The following is a 24,487-nucleotide window of genomic DNA, read 5'->3' as shown; positions in this document are numbered from 1 at the left end:
TTCTCATACAAAACTGAAGAGTCGCAAAGTGAAGTACCGCGGTTTTGATTTAATGAAGGTGATGGTAAAGATATGTTCCCAAGGTCACATGATTGCTCAGGGGTATGGCCAGGATTTGGTCTCCGATCGTTTGGATCCGCAAAGGCACCTTATTGTGATTATCAGAAAAGAAAGGTAGAAGTCAAATTTGATTGGAAGTGGCATAGGATTTTCTCTAAGGGAGAACAATTTTTTGAAGTGGATTTTAAAATTCTTTCCCTTCCTTCAACATTGGTTAGTCCCTCCTACTTTCTAGGCACTGTGTTCCTGCAATAGCCCTGCCCTCGATGAGCTCCGTCAGGCACAGGAGAAAACAAAGGCTTAGAAAGTCCAGTTGTCTGAGGTCACTCACACTGCTGCCAAGTACTTGAACCTGAAATTCAAACCTAGATCTGTCTAACCCCAAAGTAGGTTCTGGGGTAAAGAGCTTGATTTTTTTTCCCCCCAGAAACATGAAAGCCTTTGAATGTTGTGACGTTAAGGAGTCACAATCAGGTGGTTTCTAGTGAGGACACTATGGACAATAAGGAGGATTGATGAAAGAAACAAGAGCAATGAAGAGACTTTTTATTCATCTAAGAGCGGAGTGAGAGTTTAAACTAAAGGCAGTGGCAGAGACTGGTGTGGTGGGAAAGGATTTGAGGTCATTTGGTGACTAGATACGGAGCAAGAGGGGGAAAAGAGAGGCAAAAATGGCTACTAGGGTTCTGACTGAGGGAACTAGGGAGAGCACAGTGACTTTTTCCTAGACAGTGCAGAAAGAGGAAGAGGTTTGAGGAGGAAGATCATTTGGGGCTCTGTTAATGAGAGCATGGAATTAGAGCTCTCCAGTTGAAAGTTAGATGTAAACTTCTGTAGGCCAAGTCCATTTTGTGATATCCCATCTTATGTTTTTGAAAATAACACATACTAAATCAATTTTAAAATGTAGTTGGGGAAATCCCCTAACGCTGTGCTGACAGTTAAGACTATGATATTTTTCATGGAGCAAATTGGAATCTATGGTTTTAGTAAATGACATGTCCTATGTAAACTAAAACTGTTAAATGAGAACAATATTAAAATTGTCATTGGAGTACGTACAAAGTAGTTGAAGCCATGGGTGTAGAGGTAATTGCCTCGAGAAGACATGTATAATAAGGAAAGGGATGAAGGGAGGAAGAGAGGGAACTTCACAAATAGGGAAATTTAAATGGCGTTCAAGTAAACCTGCCAAAGGGAGAAGTGGAAATCAAGGGACCTGTGTATTAACCAGAAGTGGCTGATCAGCTGAGTTCCATGAGGGTAGAAATCACATCTGCTCTTTTCTGGAACAGAGCACCTAGCACAGTACCTGGCCAGTAGAAGCTCTAATTTGTAATTCCCCAAACAGAGTCCAGTGTTGTCCAGAGGGCAGGAAAGTTACAAGTACCACTGACCGTGGTACATGGGTAACTGAGGATGGGTGCAAACTGGAAGGCAAGCAGTGAGTAAAAGAAAGAAATAGGCGGTGATAAAGTGGAGACAAGGATTTTCTTCCCAAACATTTGACTGAGAAGAGAGGTGTGCCAGTCATTAGAAGGAAATGTGCAGTTAATGATTTTTTAAGATGGAAAAAAAATGTGAGTATATTTATATGTTAAAGGGTATGAGCCGATGGAGAAAAAACGAGTTTGAGGTTAGAGGAGATGGGAAAATTGACAGAGCAAGGTCCTCAAGAAGGCAGAAGTGGATGTCCTCCAGGGCAGACATAGATTAGCTTTGGATTGAGAGAAAAGCAAGGAAGGAAACAGGACCTGGGTGACAGATGCCTGTTCTGGGTCTGTCAGAATAGAGACATTTCTGATAGAGAAGATGTTTAAGAAGAGCTCATCTGATGACCTCTATTTTTCTCTGTTATAATAGGCTTCTGTTTGGAAAGCTACTCCAGGAAAGTGAGGATAATGTGTAAAGAAGTTTAAACACTAGAAAAGCTTGATATACCTAATAAAAAGAAAATGATAGCTTCCCTCAAGGTGACTTGGACAAAAAAGTGTGTGTGATTTCCAAGATGATCTATGTATAAAATAATTTGCCCTGTGGCCATATCATAAGTCCATATTTTTTTGCAAATGAAATCATATTAGTCCAGAGTTTATTTGCTCAAAACTACTAGGGAAACAGTAGGATCTAGTTTAAATTGCTGTCAAAAAAGCAGGAATTCACTTCAATTTTAATTCTGAAGCTACCTTGTTGCTGATGTTATATTGGTGGGGTCAGGTCAGCAAATAAATCAAATCTTTAACTAGGAAAATAAGACTTCTATTTTCATAGGTATATTTGTTTCCTGTGGCTGCTATAACAAATTACCACAAGCATGGTGCTTTAAAATAGCAGAAATTGATCTTCTCATAGTTCTAGAGGCCAAAAGTCTGAAATCAGTAGCAGTGTGCCAAAATCAAAGGCACTGTGTTGGCAGTGTCCTCCTTCCTCCAGAGGCTCTAGGGGAGAATCCGTTCCTCGCCTCTTCCAGCTCCAAGTATCTGCCAGCATTCTTCGAATTGTCGCCATGTCACTCGAGTCTTCCAGGCCAGCATCTTCAAATTTCTCTTTGCCAGGTCTTCACATCACCTTTTCCATTGTGTATTTCTGATTCACCTTTCCCTAGTTCTCAAATATACATGTGATTGCATTTCTAGCCCCTAGATTATAATCCAGGAAAATCTCCATCACTTTTTTATATAAAGCAACATGTACAGATACTCAGGACCAGGATGTGAATAATGTTTGAGGGTCCCCTCCCAAACTACACAACAATAGGGAATGTTAGATAAAGCAGGGTAGGGAACTGGAAAGAACAAAAATTCTCCAGAAAACCAGGGTCAGGCCCTTGCTTTGTTACAACCGATCTGTATTTCCTAGGCAAAGTCACCTCTTCAAGGCTCACATTTATCATCTATAATACAGATGTGTAAGATGTTGGGTTTAGGAAAATAGATGCTCCCTAGAAAGAGATGGGAATACCAGATCACCTGACTTGCCTCTTGAGAAACCTATACGCAGGTCAGGAAGCAACAGTTAGAACTGGACATGGAACAACACGCTGGTTCCAAATAGGAAAAGGAGTAAGTCAAGGCTGTATATTGTCACCCTGCTTATTTAACTTATATGTAGAGTACACCATGAGAAATGCTGGGCTGGAAGAAGCACAAGCTGGAATCAAGATCGCCAGGAGAAATATCAATAACCTCAGATATGCAGATGACACCACCCTTATGGCAGAAAGTGAAGAAGAACTAACAGCCTCTTGATGAAAGTGAAAGAGGAGAGTGAAAAAGTTGGCTTAAAGCTCAACATTCAGAAAACTAACATCATGGCATCCAGTCCCATCACTTCATGGCAAATAGATGGGGAAACAGTGGAAACAGTGGCTGACTTTATTTTTCTGGGCTCCAAAATCACTGCAGATGGTGACTGCAGCCATGAAATTAAAAGACGCTTACTCCTTGGAAGGAAAGTTATGACCAACCTAGATAGCATATTAAAAAGCAGAGACATTACTTTGCCAACAAAGGTCCGTCTGGTCAAGGCTATGGTTTTTCCAGTGGTCATGTATGGATGTGAGAGTTGGACTGTGAAGAAAGCTGAGCACCGAAGAATTGATGCTTTTGAACTGTGGTGTTGGAGAAGACTCTTGAGAGTCCCTTAGACTGCAAGGAGATGCAACCAGTCCATCCTAAAGGAGATCGGTCCTGGGTGTTCATTGGAAGTACTGATGCTGAAGCTGAAACTCCAATACTTCGGCCACCTCATGCGAAGTGTTGACTCATTGGAAAAGACCCTGATGCTGGGAGGGATTGGGGGCAGGAGAAAAAGGGGACGACACAGGATGAGATGGTTGGATGGCATCACCGACTTGATGGACATGGGTTTGAGTGGACTCCAGGAGTTGGTGATGGACAGCCTGGCGTGCTGCGATTCATGGGGTCGCAGAGAGTTGGGACACAACTGAGCGACTGAACTGAACTGAAGGTTCCTTTTAAGGGCTTCCCTGGTGGCTCAGTTGGTAATGAATCTGCTTGCAATGCAGGAGACTTCCTATAACACAAGAAACCCAGATTTGATCCTTAGGTCAGAAAGATCCCCTGGAGAAGGAAATGGCAACCCACTCCAGTATTCTTGCCTGGAAAATCCCAAGGACAGAGGAACCTGGTGGGCTACAGTTCATGGGGTCGCAAGAATTGGACATGATTTAGCAATTAAACCACCACCAAGGTTTCTTTCAGCTTCAAAATTATATTAGATATAGATAGCAGAACTGTCATATTTATCCTTCATTCTCTAAGGGAAGATAAACAGTGAGAAAGAGAGGCTGACAGACATGTTTTACATACCTTTCTAGCAACCAGAAAGGTACCAGAATAGTGGAACTAAGTCTCCAGCCCACATCTCAAACCCTACAAGACCATAAAGACAGCTCCCTTTGTTTGTATTCAGAGCTTAAAAGCAACATTTAGAACTAATTCTGTGTTCCAAAGACACTGATTTCAGGAAGTCCTGACCCCTAGGGAAAAAAATATATCTTCTATTGTAAATCGATGAATTGCCTTTCTGGCTGAGAAGCCAAATTTTAGAGGTTTCCTTAGGCTTGACCAATATGACATGACCTAATAAAATATAGTTTCTTAGTGCCCACTGATTTGTGTTACCTGCTGAGGTTTATCCTGAAATAGCCTAGAACTTATTTTATTTAAAAACATTTACTCAATGTAAATAATAACAACAACAACAATAAGGGTGTCTCACATGCGCTGAAGACTTACTCAATGTCGGCACAAGGCTAACTACATGAATTGTTTCACATGTCCTCCGTAATTTTCCATTGAAATAAGTTCCTGTTCAACAAATCATCATGGAACGCTTGCTGTGCGCCAGGCATGTAATTTACGCTGGGAATATAAGGGTGAGCAAAGGAACTTAATGTCTAAAAGAGGAGACAAATATTTAAGCAAGTATCACAGAAAGAAATGTACCATTAACAGCTGCGTTAAATGCTACATATCCAAAGAAAGCACCTGGTGCTACTGTACTCATTGCAAAGATAAATCACTTTAAAAGAAATGATGTGAACTGTTCCAAGTCACAACTGAAGTAAGAAGAAAAGTCCAGCTTTTGGTCGAGAACTATTGACTTGGAACCCCTTGAGAACTCTGGGTCTGCTATGCCTTGACCCACGCCGGATTGCTCGATCATTATTTGAAGATCTATACGCTTGTCTTTTCTGTTGGCAATTATTAAGTGGACATTTCCCACCTTGACTACTTGGCTCCATAGTTTAGTTTTATTGACTCTTCTGAACATTCCTCATATGTGAAAATTCTACAAAGAACCCTCAAGTCATTTCTGGAGTCTCTGACACTGACTTGTTATCTCATTCTATTAAGAGTTTGATTCCAGGGCCACTTCTGAAAAGTGAAAGTGTGTACTCAGTAAATTCCTGAAGCTGACAAAAACCCTTTGGCTATTATTCAAAAATGTCTACTACAGTGAACTAAAGTGGTAAGTTATTTCCGCACTCACACACGACCCCTGCCTTCAAAGTAGAGCACCAAACTATGTTTACCACTGGGTCTAAAACCATTTCCCCTTGAAGATAATATGGAATAATTTGATAATGATGGCGGCCTGGAAAGCTATGTTGACACAAATCTATTTAAATCTGCTACGCTTTAAGAAAGTTATTTTAACTGACCCCAATTGTATGCAATAAATTCCTTGTATAGGATTTTGTAATTAAACTTCACACACTATTAACTAGAAATGGTATTAGTAAATACAGTCTTTCCTCTTATATTAACACAGCTACACTTAGGGTGAACTCTCTCTAAGTTTATCCCCTACAGTATAGTCATTTTTTCATATATAAGCAATATATTTTATGTGGGCAATGCCAGAAAAAGCCAAAATTCATCATGCATTTTATAGTTCCTATAGGTAAATATAAGCAGAAATGTTGACTGTACAACTAGTTTAATTTTTTAAAAAACCTAGTTTCAAATCTTTCTTTCCATTTGCATCCAAGATTATAATACAAATTAGTTATTTTTTAAAATTGACTTTTTGAAAACATTTTTATAATTTGAACTAATGGCAAAAAATGACTTAAAAGAGGTATTTTTTTCCCCTTAATAAAGAAGCAATTTTGAAGAGCTTTCCTCTGAGCAGCTCACTGGCAAACTAGTCAAGGAGTGACCCTGAGACTTATACTATCACCATTACATACTCAAAAGCAAGGACCCTGATCAAGTAAACAGCACAATTCAAACTGAAACACCAACCAAACCACTTTCCAGTCCCATTAAAATTGGTGACAAATGCCATTTAACCCCAAAGACCTGCTCTTCCATTCGTCCCTCCTCCCCTCCTTAACCTGTGAGAGCAGAAGATTCCTGAGAAATCATTTTCATTCTGCCTAGATCTGGTCAGCCCTACTTTAGAAATCCTTAAGTAAATACTTATAATCCCTGTTCTATTCAAGTGATCAGTCAAAGAGGACATGACATATTCTCTTACATGCCAAAGAGCTGTTTCCTTTCCTAATTAGGGGAGAACACTGCAAATGATAGTTCTAAATAAATGTATAATGTAATCTACTGATAATGACAATGTAAATATTATGGCAATTAGGGAAACAAATGTACATATATTTGAATATTCCTCAGAGGCTGAAATCCTTCCATGGTAAATCTTTGGCAGAAAAACTCTCTGGTGGGTGGGTTCCGCTGAGGAAGTGGGGTGTTCGACTTGGCTTCTGGCTCAGGCTCTAGGAGATGATTTGAGGAGGGAGATTCCAAGAGAAGGAGCCACTTGCAGTAAATTACCTTTCAGGAGAGAATTAGGAATCCCTGTTCTCATGGTTTCAAATCCTGGGTGGGGTAAGACTAGATGTCCCCTTGGCAAGAGGTGTTGAGGAACAGAAGACAGACAGTTTGCAGGGATCTGGGCAATCTGTCTTTCTGAGCAGAGCCCTACTTCAGAGTTCACATATACATGGTAACCAGAGATCAAAAGCATTGTTTCACTGTGAGAACATTTTTCTCCAGATAAGGTGGTACTTCTTCATAAAGCATTCATAAGAAGAAAAAAAATATGAAAGACTATACTATGAATTACAACATCTGCACTGATATTATGCAAGTCCTACTTAATTTTAGGCCATGTTTATCTAGTCTTAGTCTTCCCACCATTAAAAAGGGATTGCACCATTCCCTCACACCATATATAAAAGTAACACAAAATAGTTTACAGATTTAAATGTAAGAATGGAGCCCATAAAACTCCTAGGAGACAACATAGGCAGACCACTGTTTAACAAATTGTAGCAACATTTTTTTTAATAAGTCTCCTAAGGCAAAAGAAACAAATGCAAAAATAAACAAATGGGGCCTAATCAGACTTACAGGCTTTTGCACAGCAAAGGAAACCACTGACAAAACAAAAAGGCAATCTATGGAATGGGGACAAATATTTGCAAATGATGGGACTGACAAGAGGCTAATATTTAAAATATACAAAGAGCTCATATAACTCAATATAAAAAAAACCCCAAACAACCCAATCAAAAAATGGTCAGAATATCTAAATATACATTTTTCTGAAGAAAATATACAGATGGCTAATAGGCATATGAAAAGATATTCAACACAACTAGTTAATAGAGAAATGCAAATCAAAGACAACAATGAGATATCACCTCACACCTATTAATGGTTAGCATTCAAAAACAACAAATGTTGGAAAGGATGCAGAGAAAAGGGAACCCTCCTACACAGCTGGTGGGAATATAAATTTGTACAGCCTTGTGGCTCAGCTGGTAAAGAATCTGTCTGCAATGCGGGAGACCTGGGTTTGATCCCTGGGTTAAGACTCCTTGGAGAAGGGAAAGGCTACCCACTCCACTATTCCAGTCTGGAGAACTCCACGGACTGTATAGTCCATGGGGTTGCAAAGAGTCGGACATGACTGAGTGATTTGGGCTTCCCTGATAGCTCAGTTGGTAAAGAATCCACCTGCAATGCAGGAGACCCTGGTTCGATTCCTCGATCCAGAAGATCCGCTGGAGAAGGGACAGGTTATCCAATCCAGTATTCCTGAGCTTCCCTTGTGGTTCAGCTGGTAAAGAATCCACCTGCAATGCAGGAGACCTGGGTTCAATCCCTGGGTTGGGAAGATCCCTTGGAGGAGGGATCCACTCCAGTATTCCCGCCTGGAGAATTCTCATGGACTGTATAGTCCAAGGGGGCACAAAGAGTCAGACACAAGTGAGCCACTTTCACTTTCACAGCCACTATGGAAAACAGTGTGGAGGTTCCTCAAAAAACTAGAAATAGAGATCCTATACGATCTATGGATCATATATGACCCAGCTTTCTATTCCTGGGTATATATGTAGAAAAACACTAATTTGAAATTATACATACACCTTAATGGTCATAGCAGCATTATTTATAATAGCTAAGACATGGATACAACCTAAATGTCCATCAACAGAGGATAGGGTTAAGATGTAACACACACACACACACACACACACACACACACACACACACATACACACAGAAATATTACTCAGCCATAAAAAAGAATTAAATTCTGCCATCTGGAGCAACATGAACGGACCTAGAGAATATTATGCTTAGAAAATTAAGTCAGTCAGAGAAAGACAATACCATATAATATCACTTATATGTGGAAATCTAAAAAAAACTAAAACCACAAATGAAGGTATATGCAAAACAGAAACAAAATCACAGATATAGAAAATAAACTTGTGGTTACCAAAGAATAAAGTAAAGGCAGGAGGGACAAATTAGAGGTATAAGATTAAGAGATACAAACCAACACGAGAAACAAGGATGTGCTGCATGGTGGTTTAGTCACAAAGTTGTGTCTGACTCTTGCAACTCCGTGGACTGTAGCCTGCCATGCTTCTCTTGTCCGTGGGATTCTCCAGGCAAGAATACTGGGGTGGGTTGCCATTTCCTTCTCCAAGGGATCTTCCTGATCCAGAAATTGAACCCAGGTCTCCTGCATTGCAGGCAGATTCTTAACCGATTGAGCTACGAGGGAAGCCCCTATATACTGCATGCCAAAGAGGATTATAGCTCTTATTTTATAATAAACTATCAGTTCAGTCGCTCAGTCGTGTCTGACTCTTTGTGACCCCATGAAAAGCAGCACACCAGGCCTCCCTGTCCATCACCAACTCCCAGAGTCCACCCAAACCCATGTCCATTGAGTCAGTGATGCCATCCAATCAACTCATCCTCTGTAGTCCCCTTTTCCTCCTGCCCCCAATCTTTCCCAGCATCAGGGTTGTTTCAAATGAGTCAGCTCTTCACATCAGGTGGCCAAAGTACTGGAGTTTCAGCTTCAGCATCAGTACTTCCAATGAACACCCAGGACCGATCTCCTTTAGGATGGACTGGTTGGATCTCCTTGCAGTCCAAGGGACTCTCAAGAGTCTTCTCCAACACCACAGTTCAAAAGCATCAATTCTTCGGTGCTCAGCTTTCTTCACAGTCCAACTCTCACATCCATACATGACCACTGGAAAAACCATAGCCTTGACCAGACGGACCTTTGTTGGCAAAGTAATGTCTCTGCTTTTTAATATGCTATCTAGGTTGGTCATAACTTTCCTTCCAAGGAGTAAGCGTCTTTTAATTTCATGGCTGCAGTCACCATCTGCAGTGATTTTGGAGCCCAGAAAAATAAAGTCAGCCACTGTTTCCCTGTCTATTTGTCATGAAGTGATGAGACTGGATGCCATGATGTTAGTTTTCTGAATGTTGAGCTTTAAGCCAATTTTTTCACTCTCCTCTTTCATCAAGAGGCTGTTAGTTCTTCTTCACTTTCTGCCCTAAGGGTGATGTCATCTGCGTATCTGAGGTTAATAACCTATGATAGAGTGTAATCTGCACAGATATTGAATCACTATGCTGTATACCTGAAACTAATATAGTATTGTAAATCAACTACTCTTCAATTTAAAAAATAAATAAGTAAATAAAAATTTTAAAAAGGGATTGTGCTATATCCCTTCTAGTTCCTTTATGCTCTATCTTAAGGCAGTTAAAAAAAAAGACAGTTAACATCTAAGTAATATACTTCAACTGTTAGATTGACTATTTCTTGATTACAGAATTAATAAGTTATCATTATAATGCAAACATGAATGACTAAATGACAAAACTCCTATTTTTTATCATTAATTTTCTCGTATCTATATATGTGCACACACACACATACACATATATAGGCTATGATAAATATACATATTTGAATCCTGCTTCTGTGACCTTGCAACTATGAACATTTCCTCATATCATTAAAAAATTTGTGAAAATATGGCTTGTAGTGATGTATGATATTCCATTATGTGGATGAATTGTGATATATTTAATGTACCTATCATGAGATATATACAGAGTTTCTAACATCAATAATCTCTTATAAAAATGTTCATCTCTGTTGTGTTTGAGGCTCGCTCTCTCTCTCATGGTTGACTCAAATGCTAACACTGGCAAGTCAGGAATAAAGAGTTTTGAATGCCTGCCTAGTGCTTGCTAGCCATGTGATCTCTGTGGATGTTTAACTTTTGAGAATCTCAGATTCTGGATCTACCAAATGGGGCCCACAAGCCGTATCTTTCATGGCCATAGTCAAGGTGTGTTTATATGTATGTCAAATGTCTGCAATACAGAAGCCTCCTAGTAAGAATCAGATGCTTTCTCCTCCTAGCTCTTTTTGTCTTAATCCAGGAGTCCAAACTGCCTGTGATTAGATTTCAGGATTTCTGTAACAATTCCTGGAATTGTGTACAAACTTCTGTATGCTCAGATGTTTTTCAGGGGGAAAAACTCCCATAAGCATTAAGAAGCATTGCAAATCTCATTCCTCCTCCATATCTTTCCATTTTGCCACAGTGCAGTAGGACTGGCATTGACCTTGTCCCTAAGGGCTGCCTCATTGGCCCTGATTTCTCTCTGAAGGTTTCCCTCATCTGTTGGGGAGCTAACTCTACAACATGAACCTAGCCTGACATACAGTTTCTATGCTGACATTCCAAGGCACTCAGCCTCCATTTCTTGGCACACAATGAGTATTCAATCACTCAACTGATGTAACTTGTTGCTGATATTATTATATACTTGATGAAATTTTCAGGAGAGGTCCATGCATCTTAAATTAAATGACTAGCTTGACCATGGAAGGTATGGTACATATGAATGGACACCTCCCTCCTCCTGTCTGTCTTTATCTCTGTCTCTCTCTCTTTCTCAACTCAGACCTATAGGGATTGAACCAAATTCTGAAGTTCCCTTTATCCTAAGAAGGTTTATAAATTTATCAAAGGAGTCCAGAGATTACAATTTCTTTTACCTCATAGAAAAGGATGTGCGCAGGGGAGAGGGATTTGGCAAGGCAAACATCAATATACAATGTTAAAATGGGATGATGGTCCATCTGTCTTGAACAACCCCAACCACAAGCTGACTGGCAAAGGAGAACTTCTGAGATTTAGACACCAAGGGATTATCTTTTAATGGGCTGTCACAGGGTTCTGTGGTATGAAAGTAAACATTTACTCACAGGTCAGCCACTACTTACACTAGACATTCTGCAGCGTGAACTCCCTGGCACAATTACCAATGTGTGGCTTTACCAAGACAAGTTTTGGGGCTTTTCTCTCCTACTTCTGTTAGAATATAAGTAGTGGTACACACTTACTTCCTTTAGCTACAAAATTTAATACTGTACTTGGAATTCTGTAGATTTAAAAACCATTTCTTTTTAACATAAGGAATTGTGAGTTGAGCGCAAATAAAATATGCAACAAAATAAAACAAATAATGACTTCAACACAGTTTAACTTTGAATGAAAACTTTCCAGAACATTTATCTGAAAAAGGACTATTTTCCTGCTTCCATGTGTCAAATACTTCTCTATTTCCTCACAACTGTATTCTGGACAGGATGACAAAATATAACTAGAAGACTCCCCACTACTCTCTCTACCTTAACTATTATGTGATAAAGGATGGACTGGAATTCAAAAGCTATTGTTTGTTAGGATTAACGGCTGCTGGATTCGTTGAAAGAATACTTCTAAAATTACATGGATGGACAAACAACCTGAATAGAGAAATGAGCAAACTTTCCCTAGAGCTTCCTTGGCTGGCTGAATCACTGAATGGCAGCTGACAAGGTTTTCAATAATGCCAAGTCAGCTGGTTCTATAACGCTGTGTGCCCCAAACATAATTAAAAGTGTTAACAAGTTTGTAGCCTTTATCAGAACATATTCCCCTTGCATACCTTCAGTGACCTGGTCACAGCTACTAGAGACAAATCTCTTGTTTTACTTTATGTACTAAGGTCACTGTACCCTAGGGAACTTCCTTGACTGTATCATGCCCGAATCCGGAAGACTCCAAAATCTACCCAGATGAATTGTATAGGCTTGCTCCAACAGCATCCCTTGCCTTTATTGGGCTTCCCTGGGGCCTTAGATGTTAAAGAATCTGCTTGAAATGTAGGGGACCCAGGTTTGATCCCTGGGTTGGGAAGATACCCTGGAGAAGGGAATGACTACCCACTCCAGTATTCTTGCCTGATTCCATGGACAGGAGGAGCTTGGTGGGCTACAGTCCATGAGGTGGCAAAGAATCAGACATGACTGAGCAATTAACAGTTTCATTTTTCTTTCACTCCAACAGCATCCCTTTCCTTTCTCAGGATGACAGCAAAACATTAATCCTTTCGGATGTTTATGGAGGAGAAAAATGTGTATGGTTTGGGTCATCTTCTGTTAATTACTTTAAGTCCGTCCATACAACAGTGAAGTGAGCTAGGTTTCCTCAGACTTGTGTTGAAAAGGGGCCAGAAGAATCAAGTTATCCCCAGCGTATTACATTTTGGAAAATGAGGGCTGTAGATGTAAGATCGCTTAGCAGCATCTGAGCTTTCTAACTGCTGATGTACTGCTCTTCCCATACCACACTGTAAATTGTTGTGTCTGTGCTTCTAGAGCTGGGATAACCACATAGACCACACAGGTCAAATCACAGGTCTAAAAGTAGTCACTGGTGATTGAGACGAAACAATGCCAGATATTCTTAAAAGAGAGTAAATGCATATTAAGCACCTACCTAATGTCTTGCTTATATTCAGTACTGAGTAAATGACAGTGATTTTTTTTTTCCTGTTATGTAAGGCATTATAGATAAATGGACAACTAGACAACAGTATTATTTTTCTTATAAGACTGCTGGTCAGGAATGAAACCCTTCTGTATTCTGCCAGAGGAGACATCATGACTTGATCACAGCATTCTTTCCCACTGATTCTCCTTGGAGACTTTGAATTCTTCAAAAGACATCACTTCCAACAGCCACCATGAAGTTGACTCCAAATGAAACTTACTTATTATACTTAAAGATCAGGATCTGTACCCTGTTCCCCTCTGCATCCCCCTACCAGTGCTACCACATGCTCTGTGCATAATACGTATTCAGTAAATATACTAAAAACATACAATCAACTTAACACCAATGGGATAATTACAAGAGTGCTGCCGGGGGAAAATTAGAGGCTGGGGATTGCTGTTTATTCTGAAAAATCCCAAACCTCTTGCAGGGTTGCTGAGAGCAATAACTCAAAGGACAGGGTTTACGCCGGGTCAGAGAGACATCTTGGCTCCTCAGAGCTCCTTTCTTAGTTAAAACAGGAGTGCTGGGGCAGGAAGGAGGGGGAGGTTGGGGGGGGGGGGTCAAGGGCCACCTAGACCTGAGCTGAAGCCATGTGGTTCTACTTGGAGCTTCCAAGTCAGTGGCGCCAGTGGTCGTTTCCTCAATTATTTTAGGCCAGCATCTCCCCCTTGGCATTGGTTCTGGATCTTTGTGGCTGGACATTTACCCTCCCTGGCTCCACATGAATAATTCAGGGAGGTGGCCCAAAGCCAGAAGCTGCCCCAGAGCCCCAGATTCCATCATCAGCTCTCAGATGGGCTTTACTTAATGGCACCAGGAGACAGGGAGAATATGGATGATGACTCACTATCACATCCCTTAGAGGGAGAAAAAAAGCCCACGGGGAAGAGATGAGCATTCGGCTCCTATGAAGTTAAGAAAATATAATTTAGTCATCCAGATATCTCATTGGTAATAAAATTACAGATGAATCAAATCTAATTAGACCTGTTAAGTCTGGTGAAATGTTTAATTAATCTTAATTGGCTACCTCTGAAAGTAGCTTTGCATCCATTTCTTAAACAAAATAGAAACATTACAGCTCAAGTGACAGACTGTATGATCAGGTGATGAGTAAATACTAGTAGAATTGAGATGGTGTTGTATGAATTTAGAACAGGGGTTTCAAATTTTAATGCTGTCAGGGAACAGGCTGGGATTTTAATTTGAGCAGTAGGACAAGAGGGTAGCTGGGATGAACAGTTCTTTTTTGGCTTAATCTTTGAATTCAGTATATTTATACACTTCTGGCCATTAAAAAAAAAAATCATCTGCAGTCCAAATTTGGCCAGTCCACAGGAGTTTGCAACTCTTGATTTAGAGACTTCCTTAAAATGAGCTCAAGCTCTTTAAAAGAAATTCTTATACTCAAATAATAGATGAATCGTTCAGCAGAGTCAGGTTATTTTCCAATTTCTCATTTCCATCTATACTTCCTACTCCAGCAATACAAAGATGGGCAAATAGAATCTCAGGAATTAAGCTAATGCTTTAGCTGTAGAATGTGGAGATATTTAAGAGGCAGCATGGTTAGGCACTGACCAGTGAGAACAGATGCCAGTCGAAGAACCAGAGCCCCCTTAGGAAACTAGGCCGTTAGTTTCTGGAATGTGAGGAGGTCTGGAGGGACTCGGGCTGGGGGGCGGGAAGCTCAGGTAAAGAGAGGCCTGTGGAGGGCTCAGGCACGACTTTGCCCGACTCTCTGCGACCCTATAGACTCTAGCCCTCCAGGCTCCTCTGTCCATGGGATTCTCCAGGCAAGAACACTGAAGTGGGTTGCCATGCCCTCCTCCAGGAGATCTTCCCAACCCATAGGTTGAACCTGCATCTTCTGCATTGCAGGCGGATTATTTACCTCTGAGCCACAGAGGAAGCAGCCCCGTGACAGAAATATCTGTGTCTTAGAAACCAGTATGGCTGCTCTGTTATTTACTAACTGAATATCCCAGGAGGGGAAGCAAGTTCTGAGTTGCATCCAAGAATCTTTCCCATCAGAGTCTGTGCTAGCTTTCAAGACTACTTTTGATACTATGAATCCCAACGGTATCTGATCTGGCTATTGGGCATACCCAGTTCTGTTTGGACACTCTTCCACTGAGCTTACCATTTGAAACCTTAGCGAGACAAAGAAAACTTACAACCTAATGACTTTCATTTTCATACCTGACAGAAGATAAACTCACAATTATAGCCTGAGAGCTAGAGATCTTAGAAAATGACATCATACTTTCCACTTCTCCCAGGTACTTTTGAAGAGAAATATGCCTGAATCACTTCTTTGCTGTTTACTAATACTACACAAGGTGAATTTCAGGAAGCAGAACTGAAGTATTCTGAGGGGAGAGCTTATACAAGGCTGAGCCTAAAATCTGCTAAGGTATCTGGTCACATTTTTCATATTATGCCTCAGATTTAGCAAAATTGCTAGATATCAATAAAAATGGAAGATATTGCTTCCATCAATAGCAACAAGTTATACCATTCATTCAGCTGCCTCTTATGTTTACATTACTCAATGTATATGTATTATCTTTTAAGCTTACAGCAACCCTATGTGGTACATTTTATAATCCCCATTTGCAGATGAAGAAACTAAGGTAGTCACAGTGATACTGACCAAGGATTCTTAGGTGGTCAGGGGCAGGGCTGGAATTTGAATCCTAACATCTAACTACATCTAACTGCAAAGATTCAGCTCTCAATCTCCACCAGCATTGCTCGACTTTTCATTAACCCTTGCTGCTGCTGCTAAGTCGCTTCAGTCGTGTCCGACTCTGTGCGACCCTGTAGACGGCAGCCCACCAGGCTCCTCCATCCCTGGGATTCTCCAGGCAAGAACACAGGAGTGGGTTGCCATTTCCTTCTCCAATGCATGAAAGTGAAAAGTGAAAGTGAAGCCACTCAGTCGTGTCTGACTCCTAGTGACCCCATGGACTGCAGCCTACCAGGCTCCTCCGTCCATGGAATTTTCCAGGCAAGAGTACTGGAGTGGGTTGCCATTGTCTTCTCCTCATTAACCTCTATAGCCAATTTAAACTCTAAGCTCTATCCAAAGAAATGTAATGTAAGCCACACGAGAACGCTGAAAATGTGTGGTAAAATACACATAAAATGTACCGTTTTATAATCGGCATAATTCACTGGTACTAAGTAGTCACTACCACCACTATCCATTGCCAGAACTTTTTCATCACCCACAACAGAAACGCCTTTCCTTTTAAACACTAAGTCTGCATTCCCCCTACTTCTAGTCCATGGTCACTTCTAATTCTACCTTCTGTCTCTATGAATTTGCCTATTCTAAGTATTTGATACAAATGGAATCATGCATTATCTATCCTTTTATGTCTGCCTTATTTTACTTAGCATATTTTCAAAGTTTCATCCATGCTGCTGCATGTATCAGAATTTCCTTCCTTTTAAGGCTGAATAATATTTCATTGTATTATATTGTATTATATACATGAAATAATATTTCATTGTACCACATTAAATTTATCCATTCATCTCTTGACTGGCATTTGGGTGATTTTATGTATGAATTTTTAAATGCTCTGGCGTCTCATTTAAAAGTAAAAAGTGAAGTTAATTTTAATTACATTTTTTTATTTAACCTAGTATAGCCAACTTATTATCATTTCAACATGTAAAATTATTAAGAGCATATTTTATATTCTTTGTTACTAAGTTTTTGGGTTATAGTATGTATTTCATATTTACATCACATCTTAATCTGGTCCAACTATATTTCAAGGGTTCAATAACCACATGAGCATAGGGGCTACCAGCCTGGTCAGAGCTGCTCCAGAAATTTACTTGGGGCCCTTCTCTTTAATGATGTTCCTTTGAGTCTGAAACCTTACTGATGTAAACATACCATCTGGTTTCAATGATATTTAAAGCTCCCTTTTCAATTATCTGTAATTAATGTATTTCTTTCTAACACTGGATATTGTAAAAAGATAATACAACATGGTCAAGGTGAGGTTCAAGACACATGTATATAAGATAAAGGCAAGGCAGTACATTATTTATTGCCAAAAAGCAAGGGATACATAATAGCAACTTTATCTAGAGCAAATATAAGGTTCCAAGACTATAGAATTTTTCTTCTGATTTGTGAATTTTTTACACACAGTTTACGAAAGGTTAAAAAATCATTTTACTTAAGCATTTAATAGATCATCTTAATTTAAAATATAATGACATGGAATCTGAAATTTCTTTGAAAACCTAGGATGATTAAAGGAGGAATTAAGGAGAGGCCCATGAATATCAGAGTCATTGAGGAAGAAAGGACAACATTTATGAAATGACAGCCTTGTATAAGCCACACCCCATGCCTACTATGTACACACACAGGTCAAATTGTATGATATCAGTATTTGACTGTTTTTGACTTAGAAAACTATCAGTTTCAAAAAGTTCAACCTAATGCACCATTTCATCAGTGCATGTGATATTAGCAAATTAATTCTTCATGAAAAAAGTAGAGTTCAGCAGGGGTCTGAGGACTGTATACAATGTACATAGGAAGAGAGGAAGGTGAGATTCTTTTGAGAAGATGGAGTCAGGTAAAGGGAAGGGAATTAACTTTATAATAACAGCAGTGGCAATAATAATAATAGTCGTCACTGGTTTTTGAGTGCTTATAACGTGGCAAAGCATTTAATATGTATAACCTCATTTAACACTTATCACAACTTTGTAGGAAAGATATTCTCATTCTCATTTGGAAACGAAGATGCTGAGACTCAAGAGAGACATTTTTGTTGTTGTGGGTCAGTCACTCAGTCGTGCACAACTCTTTGTGATCACACAGACTGCAGCAAGCCAGGCTTCCCTATTCTTCATCTCCCAAAGCTTGCTCAAACTCATGTCCATTGAATTGGTGATGCCATCCAACCATCTCATCCTCGGCTGTCCCTTTCTTCTCCTTCCTTCAATCTTCCCCAGCATCAGGGTCTTTTCTGACAAATAGACAACTTATTCCTGACAACTTATTTATCTCTCAAGTTGATTAAAATTACTATGTTATTTCTGACTCCAAAGCACTCAACAACCATCCATGTTTGCCAGGGACCGAGGGGTTCCTAGAGCCTGACTTCTCATTTTAAAACAGGGACAGTCTTAAGCAAATGGGAACAAGTTAGGCACCCTAATGCCAGAGTTCTAATAGTCTGTTATGGCAACTTGGGGCCCCTGCCCACCAGTTTAAAGAGATCTTTTCACTAGGTACAGAATATATGTGGCAGATAGTAATGTTTTTTCCATTTTTTAATCTTTTTTATTGTTAATGTGAGCCAGCAAGAATATTTTCTTAAACTAGGTAATAGTTGAAACAATTGCCCACAAATGTGGACATTCCCCCATGATGCTGGGTACAATATTTAATAGTGGTGATTCATGGACTGTTTCACTTTAGTATCGATGGCAGGAGTTCTTAACCTGGGGTAGATGGTGGGGGGCATCCGAGAAATTATAACACTATCTTCATTAACTTCTAATTGAAATTCAGCATTTCCTTCAATTATGACTACAAAGAATCAACCACAAAATTATTAGCTGTACCTGTGATTTTATCACTCATATAAATTGTATATGTTTTCATATCACACTGTAGCTATTGAGATGCACGATTTAAACTCATCACTTTAAAATTACAGTAATTATCAGGCCTACTGCAGCTCTGATATTTAATATATTAATAAATACATGAATTACTGATTTGTTTTGAAAAAAATATTTTGACAAATGCATTTCAATATAATTAGTTTGCTTTGCAATTTTATGCTCTTTTTTACACAATCAAAAACATTTTGAAAAAGAGTTAATGCCCCACAAGAGGTTAAGAACCCATGTTCTAAACCTACGGGTAACAGACATACTTCCGTAAATCAACATCAACACTTTTTCTCCACTCCTGATACCACATCACCACATCACCAACCCACTGCTTCCACAGAGGAGTTAACCACCACGTGCCTGGCTTTCAAGATCTAATCGAAGGCTGCCTCTCAGGTTCTAATCTAATCCTGTTCAATGGGAGGATTTGGGCTACAATGGACTAAATTTAGAAAATAAACATATTCACCAGCTAGGAAGTGAGGGACTGGGCTTTAAGCCTTAGAAGGAAGTAGGCTCCCTTAACTCAGTGCAGCCCACCCATTCTTTCACAGGCATTTTCCTTCCCTGGCCAATTGTGAGAGTCTCTTTGTGAATAACATGTCTGGATTAGTTTGCTGAACAATTGCCTCGTTTTAGTTAGCCTCTGATTGTCCTTGCTTTTGTGAGTCAAAAATCCTTAATCTTATTTGAATGAAATTTAATTCCCTAGAGAGCTGAGTCTTTAGTCTCTTAGTTTTATAAAGTGAGTGCTTAGAGAAAATGTAGGAGAGCTGACATGGGACTCCTTTAAAGCTAGGTCAAGCTCCTAAGAAAATAATTAGATAAATGTGCACTCCAGTTGGGGAGAAAAGGAGGAAAAGAATTTCTCCACAAATTGCTTTTAGAACATTTAAGTGGAATTGAATTTGATTGTCAAGAGCCAGACAGCTCTCAGGAGGTCATTTGATCTAGTCCCCTGTTGCTGAACCAGAGCACATGTGTGAAAATCTAGCCCAAACTTAAAAAGCTTTACAGAAGAGAACAGATAATGTACCCAAGCAGGTCCTGCCAGGTAGGTGGGAGGAGGTTGCTGACTGAAAGGAATATTCATAATAAGCCATATGGTAGCATGAGCTCATTAATTAATTATTTAATTAATGAAATACATATTTATTGAGCCCCTACCATGTATCAGAGACTGTCCTGGGCACCTGAGACATATTCGTGAGATTACATTTTAGTGGGGGGCAGGGAAACTGATACACAATAAACCTATTAAGAATGTGATAATGTGTGTTGCGAAGAGAGAAGTACACTGAAAACAGAAAAAAAAATTAGAGCAGGGAACAAAAATGGAAGTACTGAAGTGTTGGCAGAGAAGGGATACCTTTGTAAACTTGTAAATACAAATGAGTTACTACATGTTAAGAACTTAGAATGATGCCTAGTATGATAAGTCCTCAATAAATTATATGCATATAAAATATGCATTAAATATACCATATATATTTAGTAATGCATATTATATATTATGCAATATACATTATATATGTATGTATATACATATCATTTTGGTTACTATCATAATAGATGGGCTTGATTGGGTACAAGAAATAGAAACAGACTTAAGCAAAACAGGAATTTTATTAGAAGGGTGGTGAGGGTGCCTCTGAAGAACCTCTCAGAATTAGTTGAGAACTTGATGCCAGCAGAGAACACTTCATAGTGTTCTCTGCCCAGATCTTGGCAAGATGGGGAGAGCAAAGGAGAAGGTCATCTCAAAGAAGGAAATTGGTGAAAAGATGAAGCATTGAGACTGAAAGATAGTGTCATTCTAGTTAATAATGTGACAGAGTTCTATAAGATAGATTTGGTTTCCAAAGCAGGTACTGGAGGAGGGTGTTACACTTTCCCAATATGAGTCACAGATGAATATGATGTCAAATTTAGGGGATGGGTTTTAATTTCACAGCATATAAAGTATACTAGGGCTTCCCAGGTGGCGCTAGTGGTAAATAACCTGCCTACAGATGCAGGAGATTTAAGAGACATGGGTTAGATTCCAGGGGTTGGGAAGAACCCCTGGAAAAGGGGATTGCAACCCACCCCAGTATTCTTGCCTGGAGAATCCCATGGACAGAGGAGCCTGGCGGGCTACAGTCCATAGGGTTGCAAAGAGTCAAGACACGACTGAAATGACTTAGCATGCACACAGTATATACTATGACTTTCCTATCTAAAAATTACTGAATCACAACCATGATCAGTTCACACTTGGAAACCTATAGATGGATTCTGGATATACAGATAATCTCTGAGGAGGGAATTCTTGTCCCAAAGGTGGTCAGCTGGGTAATAAATGAAATGAAACCAAACTATATATGTTCTCTTGACTTTTGATCACCTCTTTTCAAAAGAAACAAAGTCAATGTTGGCTAAAACAACTTTCCCTGCCCTTGGTTTCCCTACTCATCATCCCTTCTTATTGCTTAGTTTAGACTTGTCCACGTGCTTACAGCTCTGACGCAAGAAACTGTCTGTTACCCAGAGGAAACCTGAGTGCCTTCAAGCTGAGAGGTACAGGGGTCTCTATGGGCTATTGAAACTGGTTGTAGTGCATCTAAGAGCATAATTACCAGTTCAGTGTGATTTTCCAAAACTTTCTCACCTGAGACACAATAATTAAAAACACAATAATTCTACCTGAGTAATTCAAACACTTGATTTGTCCCTGTGAATTTCTCCCAGCACATACAGAGGCTGGGATCTGTGGCCACACTATCCCCATTTGCATATTTTACTTCCAATCTCTGGGCATGGAAGTTCCCTTTTCCTTGTAGAGCCTCTTTTTAGGCAGAAATCTCCCATTTTTCAATGAATCATGCTTATTTTGGATGTCATCATGTTGCAGGTGTGTGAAGATTTAAAGGAAGGATTTGAGTCTGAGATATAAATGATTTGGGTTTCAAATATGGAAGGCCAGAGAGACTTATATTTTTATGACCAAATGGAATAGTAATATATTTAGACATATGGTATTCACATTATGTCTCATTTTCTTCAATGTTGTTGGCAGGAAAGCCATAGCAAGAGAAATGGCTTTCTCTTCCCTTGTGGTTATCTGAAGCAGTGGAGAGTCACCAACCAACATTTGGTTCTTACATTGATCCTCTCTGCTCAGGATAAAGAATCACAGGCCACCAGCTAACAATAGGATGGTATAAACCATCAAGTGTTGGGGAATTTAAAAGTATTCAAATGCCAACTCATTACCTCCCTAGACCTTACCATTTTTAGGAAGTACCTAGAAGGAGATAATACTATAATAACCTTACAGAAGGAAAAATCTGAGCCAGAAGCATCAGGGGTCTACTCCAAGTATGAGGATCCAGTTTCCCTTCTGAACCCCTTAAAGAATTCAGAACCACAGGGGAAAATAAAGGTAACACAAGACAACGTTCACTGAAGTGCAATATATGCCTATATCAGTAGGTAAAGTTCCTTAACCAGATGTTGGTACCAGGCACTGTTCCAAGCACTTTACATTACTAACTTATCTAAAAATTTCACAATAATAGTAAGAATTAGACACTTGTTATTTTGATTTTACAGACGAGGAATCTGAGCAAAGAGATGTTAAATGTCTTGCCTATCATCACAAAGCTAGCAATTAGCAAAGCTGGGATTTGAACCCAGGTTTTCTGGCTCCCAGGTCTGTGCTCTCAGCTACCGTACCTATCAGTTTCACATGCATCTATCACTGTATATTTGAAACAAAAAGATAACAAGCTATTATTGCTCTGGATAAGCCTAAAGTACAGACGATACTGCTAGTCCGTTTGGTATAGATATGATACCCAAATGGGCTCATGAATAAGTCAAGCCTTCAGTGACAATACCTTCTATCATATCACATTGGAAGGATGGGTATGATGTTATCTTATGCTATTAAATTAAAACCAATGTACCTATATTAAATTGCAGGTTTATTTTATTTTTTTATTTTTATTTTTTTTGATTGCATACTTTTTTTTAAAATTTATTTATTTATTTTTTCAGTGGGTTTTGTCATACATTGACATGAATCAGCCATAGATTTACACGTATTCCCCATCCCGATCCCCCCTCCCCCCTCCCTCTTCACCTGATTCCTCTGGGTCTTCCCAGTGCACCAGGTTCGAGCACTTGTCTCATGCATCCCACCTGGGCTGGTGACCTGTTTCATAAATTACAGGTTTATTTTAAATGTACAGATTTATACAGGTAATCTGAATATCTGTGTATATGGCTTTATTCTTTTCAGGGTTATATTTCATGATATTTTTCCCCAAAGGGCAAAAACTTTGAACGCTATGTTTGAATGATTAATTTTGGGAAACACTGATGGTAGTCCAAATCTCCTATTTTAAAAGTGAGAAATTCAAAGCCTGGGTTCCTAAAGGAACTTGCTAAAAGTAACACAGTTAATGTCAACAATGGTTAATGTTTTTTGAGCTCTTGCTATGTATCAGGTACCATTTTAATTGTTGTTAAAAGGCTTACAGATATAAATTTAATTACAACTTGTAAGGTAAATAGTATTGTTATTATCTCCATTTTACAGATAAGGAAATATAGGCTTAGAGATAATGTTTAATTTGTCCTAAAAGGCAATATGGCTGTAAGAGTTAGAACTGGGATTGGAATCTCAGTCTTTCTAATTCCAGCGCCCAGATGTCATCTGTGCAACTACATTTCCATTCATGAAGTGTTAACAGTTAATTACAAAGCAAATCCTTTTCTATAGTTCTTTCAACATTACATGGCCTCCCACTGCCTCTGTTTACTGAGATTAGCTGCCATAAAATATAACTTTAGATGTAAAAAGTGGAAGGTATTATGCTGACGTGTACCCTCTCCTCAGAAATAATTACTTGAAGTTTCAAAATGAATGCCTTTCACAGCAGAAAGCTATTATCATATCTGTCACAGCAGCAAATGTTCTTCATTTTAATATGACTGAAATAATGCCATTAGATTACAAATAATTAATGGTACATTCACAAAAGTTTTGTAAGACCATGATGTTTTCATAACAAAATGATGTAACATGTTAGGGACCAGCCAAGTATAATTTAACTTCTCCCAGAATTCTCCTTCTCTACCTTCTCTTGCTCCAACCCTCATCTTGTTTTGTATTTCTAAATTTTACTAGGCACTGATATTACTTCAATAACAAACCATAGCCTTTAGGTAAGTCTTTCATCAGAAAGACAATCTCAAGGTTTCCTTTATAAACAGCATGTTGATTCACTGCCACTCTTTGGTGATGATAAAATGAAGCAATTGCCAGTCGAAGACAGTGGCTGCAGAAGAAATAAAGACTGACATGCATGTATGCTTGGTCATGGGCAACTCTTTGTGACTCCAAGGACTGTAGCTGCCGGGCTCCTCTGTCCATGGGATTCTCCAGGCAAGAATACTGGAGCAGGTTGCCATGCCCTCCTCCAGGGGATCTTCCTGACCCAGGGAGCCAACGCTTGTATTGCAGGTGGATTCTTTACCATGGAGACACCTGGGAAGCCATTAAGC

General features: G+C 39.4%; 1 protein-coding gene across 1 annotated transcript in view; it reads right to left on the bottom strand.

Annotated features, from left to right (window-relative positions):
* Positions 1 to 24,487, bottom strand: part of LOC122683673 (cyclin-Y-like protein 1) — a 75,055-nt gene that overhangs the window by 36,788 nt on the left and 13,780 nt on the right. The gene's annotated exons all lie outside the window — the stretch shown is intronic.

The sequence above is a fragment of the Cervus elaphus genome, chromosome 1, assembly GCF_910594005.1.
Source record: "Cervus elaphus chromosome 1, mCerEla1.1, whole genome shotgun sequence".
Taxonomy (NCBI): Eukaryota; Metazoa; Chordata; class Mammalia; order Artiodactyla; family Cervidae; genus Cervus; species Cervus elaphus.
Note: the sequence above shows the minus strand (reverse complement) of the source record. Positions and strands in the feature narration are given on the sequence as shown.